Here is a 15,085-nt window from a genome sequence, read left to right as displayed (position 1 = left end):
CACATAGATTGGCTAATTGCGAAAAAGTAACAGACATGCGATGACTGATTGTGTTAGACGGAGTCAATGAATATCAAAAAATGTCTAAAGTTTTTTCAAAAAATTTCATGTACTATAAAATCTCTTTTAAAGACGAAAGTTCTCAAAAGATTATATAAGAACTATTCATTCCTCAAAAAAAAATTAGCTTATATTTTATTTCATCTGATCTCGGCTTGATTTTACGTAGAGTATGTAATTTCAAATGAGGACGAGAACTCTGCATATTATGTAATCGATTTATTAGTAAGATACATGTCATAACAGCCATAAAGAGAGATAAAATGTCGGTGTTCTGATTTATGAGGGTATGAGAGTCGTGTACTATTTAAGACAATTTATTAGCCGACATATCGTCAAGCTGTATTTGGGAGAGAAGGTCCCACCAGAAGAGGGTATCTGGCTCAGGAAAATTGTTAACGTAGCGGGCGCCAGAACTGGATCTTAGGGTATCTTTCAAGCTGTCATAATACTTCAGTATCTTCCGGACAGTAGTCTTTTCGGTCAGAAAAGCGACTGAGCTAGCTCACAACACAGCAAACAACGTTAAGAAGATCAATATATACGTCGATAGCCAGGCAACAATTAAGGCAATAATATCCCATCGGATCCCAGGAGACATAGTGGTTGTCGGAAAGCAATTACATTTATATTAGGTTTCAGACCAGAAAGAAAATCTGAGAAACGAAATAGATAATGAGATTGCCAAAAATGGCACCCGCTACCGAAACAGTACAAAAAATGCGTAGGCCGCTGAAAACGGCAAAAAATGAAATTTCCAAATGAGTGGGCAGACAGATCTGGGTGATATGCCATAGGGCATGCAGCATCGACAAGATCGTATGCAAGAGTCCCTAAGAAAAACACATATGATTTTTACTCACACGGCCTCGAAAGTTCAGCAGAACGCAGAGAAGTAGGCTTGAGAGAGATGCTGGAACATTTCTTCTGTTTCTGTTCAACTCGTCTTTCGAGGAGCTTTGCAGCTCAATGTACTAAGGACCTGTAGATCTATCCTAACCTAAAATTATACTCATACGTGAGTCTTATTCCTCGTAGTAGCGCTAAAAGGAGTTCTGTCCCGCATTCATCATCAGTTCACAGCCGTGTAAAGACTTCTAAGTTCATGCGATGAAGCAAAGATGCATTTGGTTTTCAAAAACGCAGAGAGAGGCAGTTTTCCTAAAATACGTTTAAATTTTTTGTAACTGACTCTAAAAGCCGCTTTATAGGCATGTTCTCCGTTTAAGTCCTGCGGTAACTCGTCTCATAGATTACAAAGTTCTCTTTGTATATATGGTAAATGTATATCTAAAGATATTAAAATTTTTAAAATAATTTTGGTAAAAATATATATGCTTCCAAAATTCAATTCTCTTACGATCTGGGAACCTGAAAAAAACCCTCTAAATAGCAGCCAGTGTGACTTCTGTGGCGACGTTATCACCGCAAATATACTCCACCATCCTCCATGGAAAGCTCTACTGAACTATAGTATTTATACTCGTATATCTTAAGGTCTAATTACTAAACACATGGATTTTATTCTCCTCCTCTAATAGAATATTCGCATCTTTTCAGCTGGTAGAAGATTCTAAATAATTATGATTGAGAGTTGTAAGGTTTGTGTAATGAGCTTACAACTTTGAGATCTATTCGGCAAGCAAACGAATTGTGTTTGTCGTCACCCCATAACTACTTAATATACTCAGACTTTACACTACCTTAACATACCTGATCAACTATTAAGGAATATCTCATTATCAATTGGTAGAACAAAGTCCAAAGTTTTACAAAGTCAAAATATTTTATCATTTTGGGCTCTAACTATGCACTACTAAGCCTTTAGATTTTTTTCTCTTCCAAACCGAGTTCTATTTAAACTAAGATACAATTACAATGTATACAAATAGTTAAGTTCTTAACTTCTTGATTGCCCCAGCAAGTGGTCGGTTCAATTACTTATCTGTGAGTGGCCAAGAACATCTTAAGCAAATGCGGAATATAACCGTACAAACATAAACTTTGCCCACGCACTGTTGACCAGGTGTCTACGATACCCACATACATACATACATGCAGACATGTAGGTAAGCTGTGCGTATTTACTGCTTTCAAGTGGTCATGTGCCTGTGTGTGTTTTGAATGTCTAAAATATGCAAAAATCTACAATAAATTAAATGGCGTGGCAACAGATTTTTTCTTTAATTTGGCAATAATGCTGAGAGCTGTTCTGTATGCTGCTCGGTACTGACGGTCAATAAAGCTAGACAAGGCGGCTGGCGATACATATACAAATATATGGTTATATGTATTTAGCTCTCATGTTGCTTTTGTTGTTGCGTAGGTAAGCGTGGGCTTCGGAATTGATTTATTATTATTTTGACGATATTACTTTTGCTTTTTTGTTTTTTTTTTTCTGATTTTTTGCTTCAAGTATTTAAAACCGCGCGTTCAGTTGTATTTCTCAAAGCAAAATTTTTTTAATGAACTTATGATTGAGCTTGAAGTGGACACAGAGATCAATCAAATAGGCGCAAGCGAACAAGAAAAACATTTGTTTCGCAATATATTATAATATGTTTGCATAGTATGTGTGTATGTATGTATGCAGAAACTATGAGCAAAAAATATATGAGAAGGGTGTGAGCGCAAATTGGTATGTAGAATATATCTATAAGTAGCTATATATACATCTACGATATATGTCTAATATGTATGTATATATCATATATCAACTTAATTTATTAAGAAACACGTTTGTCAAGCATTTTTTCATAGCGGAAGTTTACTTTTATTCGGTTAATGGTTTACAAGCGAACCCTGCGTATAACAGTTTCACAGATTTTCGGTCGAAAACTCTTATGTAAAGTTTCTAAACAGCAAAATTTAAACAATTTTTAATCGTTAAGGCTTCTGGGAATTTTAATATTTTCAGCCAAGACCGCAGATAGACCAAATCAAGATACAAAGTAAAACTTCATTTTCTCTCCCACACTTCATATGCAATTCTTTCTATTTGAGTGTTGCCCTAATATTACCACCTGACCTTGTCCTCAAATTAGTCCAAATATATTGCACCTTCGAAACAATTGTCTTTGAGTGATATTTCGTCTTGTCTGTGTTCTCCAAGAAACTCATTAAGTTTGATTTTTAACTAAAGATAATTAAATGAAAGCTTCTACTCGCTGGCGTCACAATTTATGACGAATCTGTACAGTATCTCGAGATCTCGTATGTTTAGCGATTTCTGTTTTGCGACTTCAAATCTTTTTTCCAACACTATATTCTAATCAATGCATTGCCCCACGTGATCTCGTTTAAACTCTGCTGGCTCTTGCTGTTTTCTTTTTCAAGTTTTATAAGACTTTTAAGTGAACAAAGTAATCTACTCCACTCCGTTGGAAGGACCAAGTGGAGAAGGACCTGGCTTCGCTTGGAATATCCAATTGGCGCCACGTAGCGAAAAGAAGAAACGACTGGCGCGCGGTTGTTAACTCGGCTGTAATCGCGTAAGCGTTGTCTACGCCAATTAAGAAGAAGAAGTAATCCATGTACTAAAAAAACCTCTTTTTGTTCCATAAAACTGCTTCACATTTAGGATCGCAAATTATGTTTAGGCCGCTAATTTGCCCTATCAAATACATCAGTAGGAGTAGTTTTCTCTTGCGTCTCATAGCTTTCGATTATTTCGAAGAATTTTTGTCTTTGAACCTTTCGAAATTTGCGGCAGCACCTTCTCATCTGCCACACTTATTACTTACTATTGAAGCACGTCCGCTCTGTTGCCATTAACGCACTTCACATGCAATCACCAATCATATGGAGTAATCAGCCAGATGTTCCAAAATTCTGGGTATAAAGTCTCCCAAAAGTTCGAAAATCAGTATATTATGTACACGGGGGCTTAGGAAGTATTGACCCGATTCAACTAATTTTTCATACACAGAAAAACTATTATCAGGAGAGCATTTTCCCTGAATTCCATTTATGTATCCCATATATTGGCAGATATTATCGGTCAAAAGGGAGCTATGAATACTGGGGTCCTCATATTCGGTATCTGTAGTTCGATTTCACTCATTTTCGTGAATGTGAGAATAATTACACGGATCGAAATCGGTTCATCGGGTCCCGAGGTATGTGATTTTACCTAAAAGTCGACTGTGGGCCATCGTGCCCCTTGCTACTGCGATTCCTAGTGGCAAATGAGAGTTCTTTAACTTTTTAATGCTTATTTGTGGCACTTTATACGTTTTCGGTTAATGGCGTTTTGTGGGCGTGGCAGTGGTCCGGTTATGTCCGTCTATGGACTGACTTTTTTGCCAAGGCACATGTGTATCAAGTTTCATCAAGATACGTTAATTTTTACTCAAGTTACAGCTTGCATGGACGTACGGACAGACAGTCATCTGGATTTCGTTGAAATTTTCAACTCGTTCCCTCATACTGATTATTTATACCTATATAAACCTATATATTTCTCGATTACTTTCAGGTGTTGCATACAACCGTTAGGTGAACAAAACTATTATACTGTGTAGCAACATGTTGCAAGGGTATAAAAATGTGGAGCTTTGCGCTTTTGTGTCTTTGAGCTGAAGTACATTTCCTTTGCGGTTTCATTTTAATATTTCTAAATGTTTGTGCGCTTGCCACAATTTGTTGATTACTTCATTGCGGCATGATTTTATAATTCCTTATATGGTATATATGCATAAAGATGTTTGTATGTACCTATAAGTATGTACTTTCGAGGAGTACTTTAATCATATGTCTAGCTGCTGAATCATAGACACGTTAATGTTGCGGTGAAATGGCAATTTGATTTCGAAAATGCATGCACTTACAACATTATCTGCAGCTTATGCTGTATAATACACATAGCTTAACATACATACATGCACAAATGGAAGCAGAGATATGTATGTGATGCATGCAGTCAGTTAAAACCACACTTGTTGCATCAGCGCCATTAACGATTCGTTATTCATCAGCCGCAGTGCACTGCCACATCATGATATTGGAGTTAACGCATATATATACATGTATATATATGTATATATATATGTATATGTACATATGTATTTACGTGAATATATGTACAAGTTGTTACCTGCTACCTGTGCAGTTATCATAATGATTGCAATCGAGTCGATTGATTGCTTTACTAGTATCATTTTAAGATAATTATGTTTCGGTCATGCCTGTTGGGTGTATGTGTTCACACACATCTATACATATGTGTGAATGTGCATATCGATGAAACCACATCATACCAGTCAGTTGGCAATCAAAAGTGATACCCGAGCCTTGCAAAGTGGTTAAATCAAGGAGTCATCATTCCAAGCAACCAGTTGCATATCCAAGTGATGGACAGAACAATCCTGATAATTGCTCACTTATTGTAATGACAGATAATGTTGCTTTGATAGCTTGCATCTATTCGATAATTCCCGCCTTACCGCTCTCACCAGTTTCTCTTTCAATGCTGCGTTAACATTTATCTATATCATTTTCCAGCAACAAATCGCCGGTAATGACTCAAATTGCCTGCAATTTTTGAGGCGCTGGAAGTGGCGATATGCAAATGTATTTATTCCTCAGATGTGCTTTCGATTCGCTTTTTTATCCCGAGTCGTTTAGTTGTTGATTGTGTTTCTTTCGGCAAACGTATTTGTCATTGTTATGTGTCACTTGTCTGATAATCAATCGTCTGTAGATGAGCTATTATTGTTGCAATAAATTCAAAGACAGAAGCGTCATTTCGTACTCTCTATAATCACTCATATAATGTCCGCAAATTTTTCCAAAATTTTTGGTTTGTTTATGCAAGCTAAGCTCTTATTGGATTGCTCTTTTGAATAAACCACTTGATTTAACTTTACCAGATTTTATCTCAACAAATTCTTTGGTTCACCACAACAAAATACAACCAATTTTTAATGAAGAAATTACAAAGACCACTTGAGGAAAAATTTTATCTGAAGCACCATATTCGAATTAAGTATTACGGTTTTAATTAAACTTCCAAAACCTCTCCGAACATGACATCAAGCATAATTATTAATTAAAACTTCTAGTTTCCACTATAAATAGCCGAAAATCCAACAGCAAATCAAAAACAAAAAAAAAATAATGATTACTTGTAATGCTGAATGACAGCTTACGTAAATGTGTAAGTAATTATCGCAAGAAGAAGAAAAACGTCAACATCAAAACTGTCAAAGTCGATTTGCGTCATAATCCGCTTGAACGATTTTTCTACGAATTTATAGTTTAAAATACACACAATGAAAATATTATTTTTGTAGGTACCTACATATGTATGTGTATTCTTAAGGACTGTCCGATTTTACCGCAGTCTTCAGGTCTTCTTAAAAACGCTAGTGTAAAGCAGATGCGAAGTGGAACAGTATTTAAGTTGTTCGTTGGCGCGATAGCTTGTAATAAATGATCGACTTTCTGGACAGTCTTTTAATAATTAATTTAAAATTAATATTTTATGATTTTGGGGCACGATTAGTTCAAAACTTCCATGCGCTTCATAATTGTAAATACTTTAGTGATGAACTGCTTCCTCAAAAGTCTTCCACAAATAATCCAGAGTTTTTTTCGCAAGACTCTTATAAATGATCAGTTTTTTGCTTTTAATGGAATTCTGCAAGAAGCTCTCTGTCTAGACAATTCCTAACTTTCTGAGCTGAAAATCAATTCTAAAGCTAGCCGAGACTTCAAACAGCTTGGTATTTCTTAAAAGTATATGCGAACTAGTCTCTCAGTTTTTGACGATAAATTGTGCATACATCTTTTTCTCACCAAGACGCTGCTCATTTGGCGAAATCGCCGATATCGGATCACTATAGCGTATAGCTGCCATACGAAGTAAACGATAGGAATCCAGTGCTTGAATGGAAAGCTTTGTCATTTGACGAGCTATCTAAAGGGTGTTTTCAAAACGACGTTACAAAAGTAGACCGATAGTGACAGTAAACGACGACATGTTCCCGTACCAGTGAGGCAAAGAAGTTCTCGTAGTGTTGAGAATATTGCTGCCGCTTGGGCAGGAATACCCAAATCAGTCTCTCACACGCCGTTCTCAAGCGATCTCTGTGACATCGTTGTGGCGAATTTTTCGAAAAGGTCTTGGCCTACATCCGTACAAGATCAAATGAAGGAAGAACTACAGCCGCTTAACCACCCGAATCGTCGTAAGTTCGTGAATTGGGCTGAACAACAACTTGAAAATGATCCCGATTTTCATCTTCAGCGATGAGGCTCATTAGTTTGTCTATTTCCTGTGGGCTACGTCAATTCTATGATCTATGCCAACCAGCCAGAGACGATTGAGGAACTTCGTACGAATGTCGAACGTGAATTTTTTTATTTTACTTTTGTTACGAAGATAAAGCATTTAGGCAAGAATCCTATAGCTTCGATGCATTCAAAGCTAACATTTCTACTTGCTATTTTTGGAACTAGTGTGGATCTGGATGTTTCTGACCGAAAACTGGCATAGTCCACAGAACAACACCCATAAAAATATCCATAATTTGTATGAAAAACGAACAGTTGGCTGACTAGTCCTAAACTAGCTTCTAACTAGTTCAATTGATTGCAGAGAACTTGACATGCCACGTGGCTATGTTTACATGATTATCAGTATGTATGCGCCAATCATATTGTGTCACAGCTGGAGCGCCCAAGTTGAATGACAATGTCAATGTTGTTGCTGGCTGTTCGCCTGTTTGTTAGCCAGCATGTTGCATGTTGCGTGTTGCAATATTGTCGCTATAATTGCATTGACTTTGTCGAGTTCGTTCATCACATGGACAGCCACAAAACAAAGAAACCATAAGCAGAAAGCCAAGCAGAAATAATGAACTCCGAAGTCCATAAATCCATAGAGTTTTTGTGCAATTTTCCACTAAAGTGCAACAAGTAAAAATAATTGTTATATTAACTGCGCCGTCGCTAATGCAGTTATTATTGTATATATGCTGTTATTGTTGTTGTCAGCGTTATTGTACGACTATAGCTGGGCTGGCAGTGTCAGTCGTCGGCATTGCATTTAAATTGATTGTGAACTAAGCTGACAGCAAACAACAGACAGCAGTGACAGTTGAGCAGCATGGCAATGCTCGTATGTAGCATGCCACATGCATCATGCGGCACGCATTTAATGAACCGTATTACAGCGTGGCTGCGCATGCGCACAAATTAAAATGCAACGCCGCCGCATAGCGATTGTGCGGATTTAAAGCGATTAAAGTTGTAGTCGATGCGTTTTAGCTGCGGGATTACAAAATGCGTAAGGGCGTTGATGAGTTGCTCGGTGTGGTGGTGAGTTGGTGGGGTTTTGCTGTTACCGGGTGATAATGTCAATGGAATGAAAGGAGTGGTTGTCTAGGTGGCGCATAGTGACTGTGCGGAATTCGCGAAGTATGAAAGAATGCAATGCGTAGCCAAATCGATCAGTTAACTGACGGGCGTGTAACCAAGGTTGTAGATTAAAGTTGGGTTAGGTTTGTTGAAGATTATAGATTTTTTGCAAATAGTATAGAATTTTGTTGCAGCTTCAATATGAATAAATAGAAGTGATACTTGGTTTTTCTAGTTTCTAAAATTCATTTTATTTTAGCGGAACAGATTTTATAAATAAAAAAATATTGACTTGACATTATTTCTTTGAATATTGTAAACCGTATGTAATCTATGAGTCCAATGCTCTTCTTTGACTTGACTTCATTAAATACCTTCCTCGAAAGTTCTCATTGGGAAGTGCATATTTTGATTAATTTAAAATACACAAGTCATATTTTTAGTTTTCATATTTTTTTAACTAAATAAAAACGATTTTATTAATTAACTCATATCTTTGTTTTTTCTTACCTTCCACAGTTTCTGTCGTTCCAGCATCGCAGCGAAAATGGTAAGTTATTTGGTATGAAGAATTATAAAACTTCAAAAATGCTGTCTATATTAAACACGTTGATAATATTTACGTGATTTATCTTTTTTAAATTTAAAATATGTACACACTTGAAAACATACATACAAATATCTAATGCGGCATTGACTTGATCGCTCAGGAAGGCCTGTCGAATATTGACTATACAAAACTACTCATTTACCAAGCAAAGCGGCGGGTGTTGATGTTAATTACATAAACACAAACGCCTACAATATCTATATATACACATACATACACATGTATAACATACCTCCCATAGCGGTAAAATTATATACAAATATACAAACGCACAGATTATGTACAGAAGTAAAATTATATACAAACCAGCATAAGTGGCAACCTCCGCTTAGCATTTCATGGGCAAGCAAACAAGGCGTGTGTGCCAAGCATAAAGCAGTGTGAACGAGGAGTTAAGGTGTGGTCACAGTAGGCAGCAAAGCAAATGAAGTAAATAGAACTGTAATTTAGGTAACTGGCAGTAAATGAATATATAGTATACATACGTCAGCCTCGAAGTAAATGTAAGAGTCGTAAAGATTTTTCGAATAAACAGAAATACGATTTTCGTACATTTTATGAAAAAAGATGGTGAAGGAATTGAAAGATTTATAAAGTTAAGCTTTATCGGCATTACGACTTGATCACATGACTTTTCTCCTCAAAAAGCTGCTCAATTGTCGGAACCGTCGATATCGGACATACATATGTATCTATCATAGAAACATATCAATAACACTCAAGACATTATCTGGATTTTTTTTTCGACAAGGCATCTGTACGTTATTTGGCAGTGATTATTGTTTAAAGCAAAAGTTCGGTTTGGTGAGGATAGGTTAGATGGCTGATCAGGCATCGCACGTGGAATACTATATGTAGTCCATTGTGAGGCTGTAGAGAAGAAGAGCTCCTGTATTCAATCTATAAACAAGCAAAACGCTTAGTAGCAATACAAATTCGCACAGGGCCGACAGAGCTCGGTTTGGTTACTCCATGATCCAAGTGATCTAGTATGAAGTCGAAGGGAGTGAGGATTTCCGAGTCTTCAGAGACGTGTTGTTTTAGGAAGCCAGATTCTTTGAGTCACATTTCAACTTTCGCAGCCATACACCTTCCGTCGATTTATACGGCACTATGTTCAAAATGGCGTTAAGGGCCATGGTTAGAGTGGACCTTAGTGCACCACACAAGCTAATGAGCGCCGCCCGTTGAACGCTCTCGAGCTGTTTTGCAAGTGTATCTTTTCTAGAGACCTCCACCACATGAGCACTCCATAGAACATAACCATGGTGTCGTAGAGCCAGAGAACAACTTTCTGTAAGAGATCCTACCTTTTTCCATAGGCTCCTCTACAGCAGTACAAAGAAATTGATGCTTGTTTTGTTCTCTCTTCGATATACGACTTCCATGAAAGCTACCTATCCAGGGTAGTCTCCAGAAATTTTATTGTATCCGCCGGTTGCAGATGAATGTCTCCCAATTGTGGCAGCGGTGCCGTCGGAATCTTGTATCGTCTACTGAATAAAACTATCTCGTTTTTTTTGTTTGAGTTGTTGGAGGTTTGATTCAACCCCAAGACCGTCCATAGCAGTTACGGTGGCTTTCGGCAGGACGTTATTGAAAGGCTCCTCTATATCAAGGAAGGTCCCAACAGTGCTTCTGATAAATTTTTCCTCGGAATGAGTTTTTAGTAAGAAGAAGTAGAGGATGATGGCCTCAAGTCCTTGGCCGTAACGTGGGAGCCCCCGCCAGCCTTCGGGACGAACGTAACTCGTCTCCAGGCTTCCGGAATGTAATTCAGACTTACGCAGCAAGGTATAATCTTAGAACAAATTATTAAGCATATAGACGCCGTAGATATATAGATGTCATTAACACCTCATTGAAGCAGTGGCACTTTTGCTGTTCGAAAGTAACTCCAGATTTACTGCCGAACTATCCTAGAAAGATTTTTACGAGATACGGGTTTATGGCTTAAGGTAAAAATTGTCTACAAGTAAATCACCACTATTTGCTCTAAATTCTTATGGTCCACAATGCTGAGTGATGTCAGAAATTATCCGATTAAGCCGCGAAACATAGTGCTACCATAAAAGTAAAGAAGTAAAAAAATCTCAACATCACAGCGCAACTTAATTAAGAGAGTGCGTGTAGCACGCTGCATGGGAACACAATAAAAACCACGAAAACTTCCATTAACAAAGTCATAACACCCACGAGTGCATCAACGCTGCTAAATCATGGAGCGTTTTCCGCTTCTGCTGTGGTTTATTAAATTTCATGTTGAAAACTTTATTATCTCTACTTATGCACACAAGAAGAAGCAGCACGGAAGGCGGTTAAACCCCAGGCAGCGTTAATTATCGGTATATACATGCAGACATACACATATGTTAGTGTGTGCGTGCCTGTGTGCTGGAAGTTTATGCGTTGAAAGATCCATTACCTTGACGCAATCGACACGATTGAGGTGTGAAGTTGCCAACAACATAACATAAGCACAAAGCAAAACAACAAAAAACCCATAAAAAACCAAAGAGAACGAATATCAGTCACACAGACAGTGCAACGAATATACATACTACATATATGTGTGTATGTACATATACAAAATTTTTATTAATTTATTTTGTATATGCAGTCAGATAAACGCATAGTCAGATAGTTGTCTATGTATAGTTAGTCGTAAATAAGACAAATTCCTCAAGCAAACTGAAGAATTTGAAAGTTCTGTGTCGATATGTTGCTGACAGATACGCTGACAAGTTGAGGTTTCAAGTGCTCGTATATTCGTGCTAGCAATGTAAATATTTCCTCGATGGAAACGCTTTTGAACCTGCTTATATAACGAGTTGTATACCGTTACTCTATGTTAGTATATCTCAGAGCGTTGCGGAGCATGTTTTATGATAATGATGGCTATGGACCTGCCATGTAAATGTAAAAACTCCTCTCCTTTAATGAGATCTTAAAAATTAGAAAGTATCAATTACATACCATTGAAAGTTGAGGAACGCACTGTGACCTGTGGTCTATTGTGCTCTCTCCTGTTAACCCAACACTAATCAAAAAGGCTCGATAATGTGCTCGCTCATCGGCTTTATTAGCCCGATAGTCTGTTTCTTTCCCCTTGTATGTATTCGGGTGTCTCTCTTCTCTCTCCCAGAAACAATCTCGTTAACTAACTAAAGCCCAAGCACTTGTTACCAGTGCTGTTTTTTTACTAGCCCTTTCCTCTTTCCGTAGCTCCTCGCGTTATATATGGGGGCCCACAAAAGATGCTTCCGGCACTATTGGACTAGTTGGCACAGTTTCTTTCATCCACAGATCGTCTAGCTCATTTCCTCTATTATGCCGCTATTACCATCGATTCATGTTACTAAGATTTTATTTCCCGCGGAAACCCAGTTAAACCTGGTGCCACTGTTAATTTCATTTCAATTGCCGAGATCGCCTGAATTACCGCTTGCCTTTTACTGAGAATGGCATTTCCTTCCTAGTGATAGGTTTTTTCTAAGATAATCTCCGCATTTTTGGAGCATGAAAAAGCTGATACGTGGTTCCACTATACCATCCCTAATTCTATTCGTCTTTTTCGACCTGTCTGTATGCTCCTACAAAGGTACTCCTCAAGGATTAAATCCTCCCATTCACTTTTACTGCACAGGAAGACTTTGAATATTTGTCTTGAAGCCCTAGCAAAAATAAAAGTTAATTTACAATTAGGCGCCACAGCAAAGGTGACGGCATCCTACCTATTCTAACTGCTACGTGAGGCTATATTGGTATCAATTACGGAAATATATTATATTGGGTTGTAGAGAATATTTTACGGCTGTCATTGCAAAGCGTCCAATCAACTTTCAGGAAACTCTAATTAGTTAGGCTCGCGACTAGAAATCAAATCTCACGAAATCTTTTGTTCTCCTTTCCAAAGGAAATACCTAAACGAACCCATATAACATTATATCAATTTCAGACAATAACTAGTCGGTTATCATGTCGCGATTCCACCGGCCCAAAACCACAACAAACCGTTGTTTTTTTTTGATGAAATGTCAGCTCTCGAATCTCTTTATTGAAGCAGAAAAAACGCTGAACAAAATTTGCCTCGACAACTTCGGATCTTCTTAGAACTTTTCAAGAGCCCGTAGAGGGAAAGAGATATCGCATGGGAAGATCGACTGGCTTTAATCCTTGCACAAGCTGTATTTTGTACAATTTCAATTTAAGATCCCGACGTAAAATGTTCTAAGTCGTTCCATACGTCAGTATGATCTGCTGCGAATGGCGCTGAATTGATTCTTCTGTGGAAAAAAGTACTTCTACTTGGATGACCCGCTACAAATAACCGTTTTTTCTAATTTCACACCAGAAATACCCCTTAAATGTTTACCATAATCAAATTTGTCCCACGCATAAATTATCTTCCATGCTTTGTGTCACAATATTTTGTCTACTAAAAGTTGGAGAATCTTCATTATACATAGAAGAGGTGCATGTATTTGTGTATCTTCCCGGTTCAAAAGCAGTCATTTATTCCTACCCACAATTAACGGTTAAAAATCTAATTAAAGCTCGTCGCATGTCTACAAGTCATTTGTATAAATTAGCGTTAATAATAACACAAACAAAATAAACTTAGAAAGGAAGAAAAAATTCTTCGAAAATACCAAATTATGTGAAAATATCCAAAAACAAACATCGAAAACAAAATTTTATAAATATATGTACATTAATAAGCACCCCAATCAGTACAATATGACCAATGACTTTGAAAGTCCGCCCCCATGTTCTGGCGAAATTACCATAAAGCGCGTGCTTCGTATAATTGTACCCCGAATAAGTATGCAAATCGCATACCCGAAAGCATTAAAGAAATAACATGAGGCAAGGAGTCACAAGTTAAAGAACTTTACGCCAAATGACACACTGAAAACATATTCTTATATATTCTTACATATTCATATGGAACTGTCGCTGCTGCATGAAAACTGCCTTAATTAAATAGTCAGTAAGCGTCTGCCACACGACGCGCCGCCACCAACCACCTGCGCCACCAGCGCCACTTTGCATACTCATGTGAGTTTAGTTGTTGTGTCTGTCTGTCTGCGAGTATCACGCTATCAAAAGGAATTCCATCAAAATTCATTGCATTGACACATTATAAAGGAATATTTATTCATACACACGCATTTATATTCATGTATACATATATGTGTGTGTGTAATCGTTTGAGGTGTGTTGGCGTGTAATTTTGTGGCTTTTTATTCGGTAGTTTTTGTTTAGGTTTTCATGCAAATTACTTTGTCTGCGCCTGCCGATTAAAGTGGGCGCAGCACGAAAATTAAATTAAATTAAATAATATTCGAAATTCACAGGAAATTTTTCGCTGCTTTGAAATTCTAGTGATGTTGCCAGTTTTTTCATTAAATTTTAACTTTTGTAATACTTTTTTAACTGTTGATATTCAAAAGCCAGCGAGCAAGTTCTTCTTGTAGCATTTTATACATATTTTAAAATTCTATCAAATTGTTATGCCGGCTGTCTCTCTACTTCCTAAAACCTTGAAATATATTTAACATACATGTGAAGCCAGACCCTTCTCCACCTAGTCTATCCAACGGAGTAGAGGTCTTCCCCTTCCTCTGCTTCCCCCTGCGGGTACTGCGTCGAACACTCTCAGAGTTGGAGAAAACACGACATCCGCAGAACGATGTTATTGGCGTGGCGTATATCTCGTACAGTTCATCGTCCAATCGACTGCAGTATTAGACGCTGCCAATTCGCAAAGAGCCATATATCTTCCGCAGAATCTTTCTCTCGAAAACTCTTAACGCCGACACATCAGATGTCGTCATCGTCCATGCCTCTGCACGACACAGTATGACAGAAATAATGGATGACTTATAGAATTTCGTTTTGGTTCGTCGAAAACGTACTTTCAATTGCCTACTCAGGCAAGAGTTATTCTGCATTGGATTTCCAGGTGTTAATTTTTGTTCCAAGATAGACGAAATTATCTACGACTTCGAAGTTGTGACTGTCAACACTGATGTAGGATCCAAGTCGCGA

At 37.6% G+C, this 15,085-nt stretch overlaps 1 protein-coding gene across 8 annotated transcripts in view; it reads left to right on the top strand.

Annotated features, from left to right (window-relative positions):
* The window catches only part of LOC105231102 (band 4.1-like protein 4), a 224,591-nt gene that overhangs the window by 37,072 nt on the left and 172,434 nt on the right, over positions 1-15,085 (top strand). For 7 of the 8 annotated variants that reach the window (XM_049450541.1, XM_049450538.1, XM_049450536.1 and 4 more), the window contains exon 3: positions 8,941-8,971. The exons of the other annotated variant lie outside the window; for it this stretch is intronic. The gene's annotated coding sequence lies outside the window, so the exon portion shown is untranslated. The remainder of the gene's footprint in view (positions 1-8,940; positions 8,972-15,085) is intronic. 8 annotated transcript variants of the gene reach the window in all.

This window comes from Bactrocera dorsalis, chromosome 2 (genome assembly GCF_023373825.1).
Source record: "Bactrocera dorsalis isolate Fly_Bdor chromosome 2, ASM2337382v1, whole genome shotgun sequence".
NCBI lineage: Eukaryota > Metazoa > Arthropoda > Insecta > Diptera > Tephritidae > Bactrocera > Bactrocera dorsalis.
This window is presented reverse-complemented; position numbering and strand designations above follow the sequence as displayed.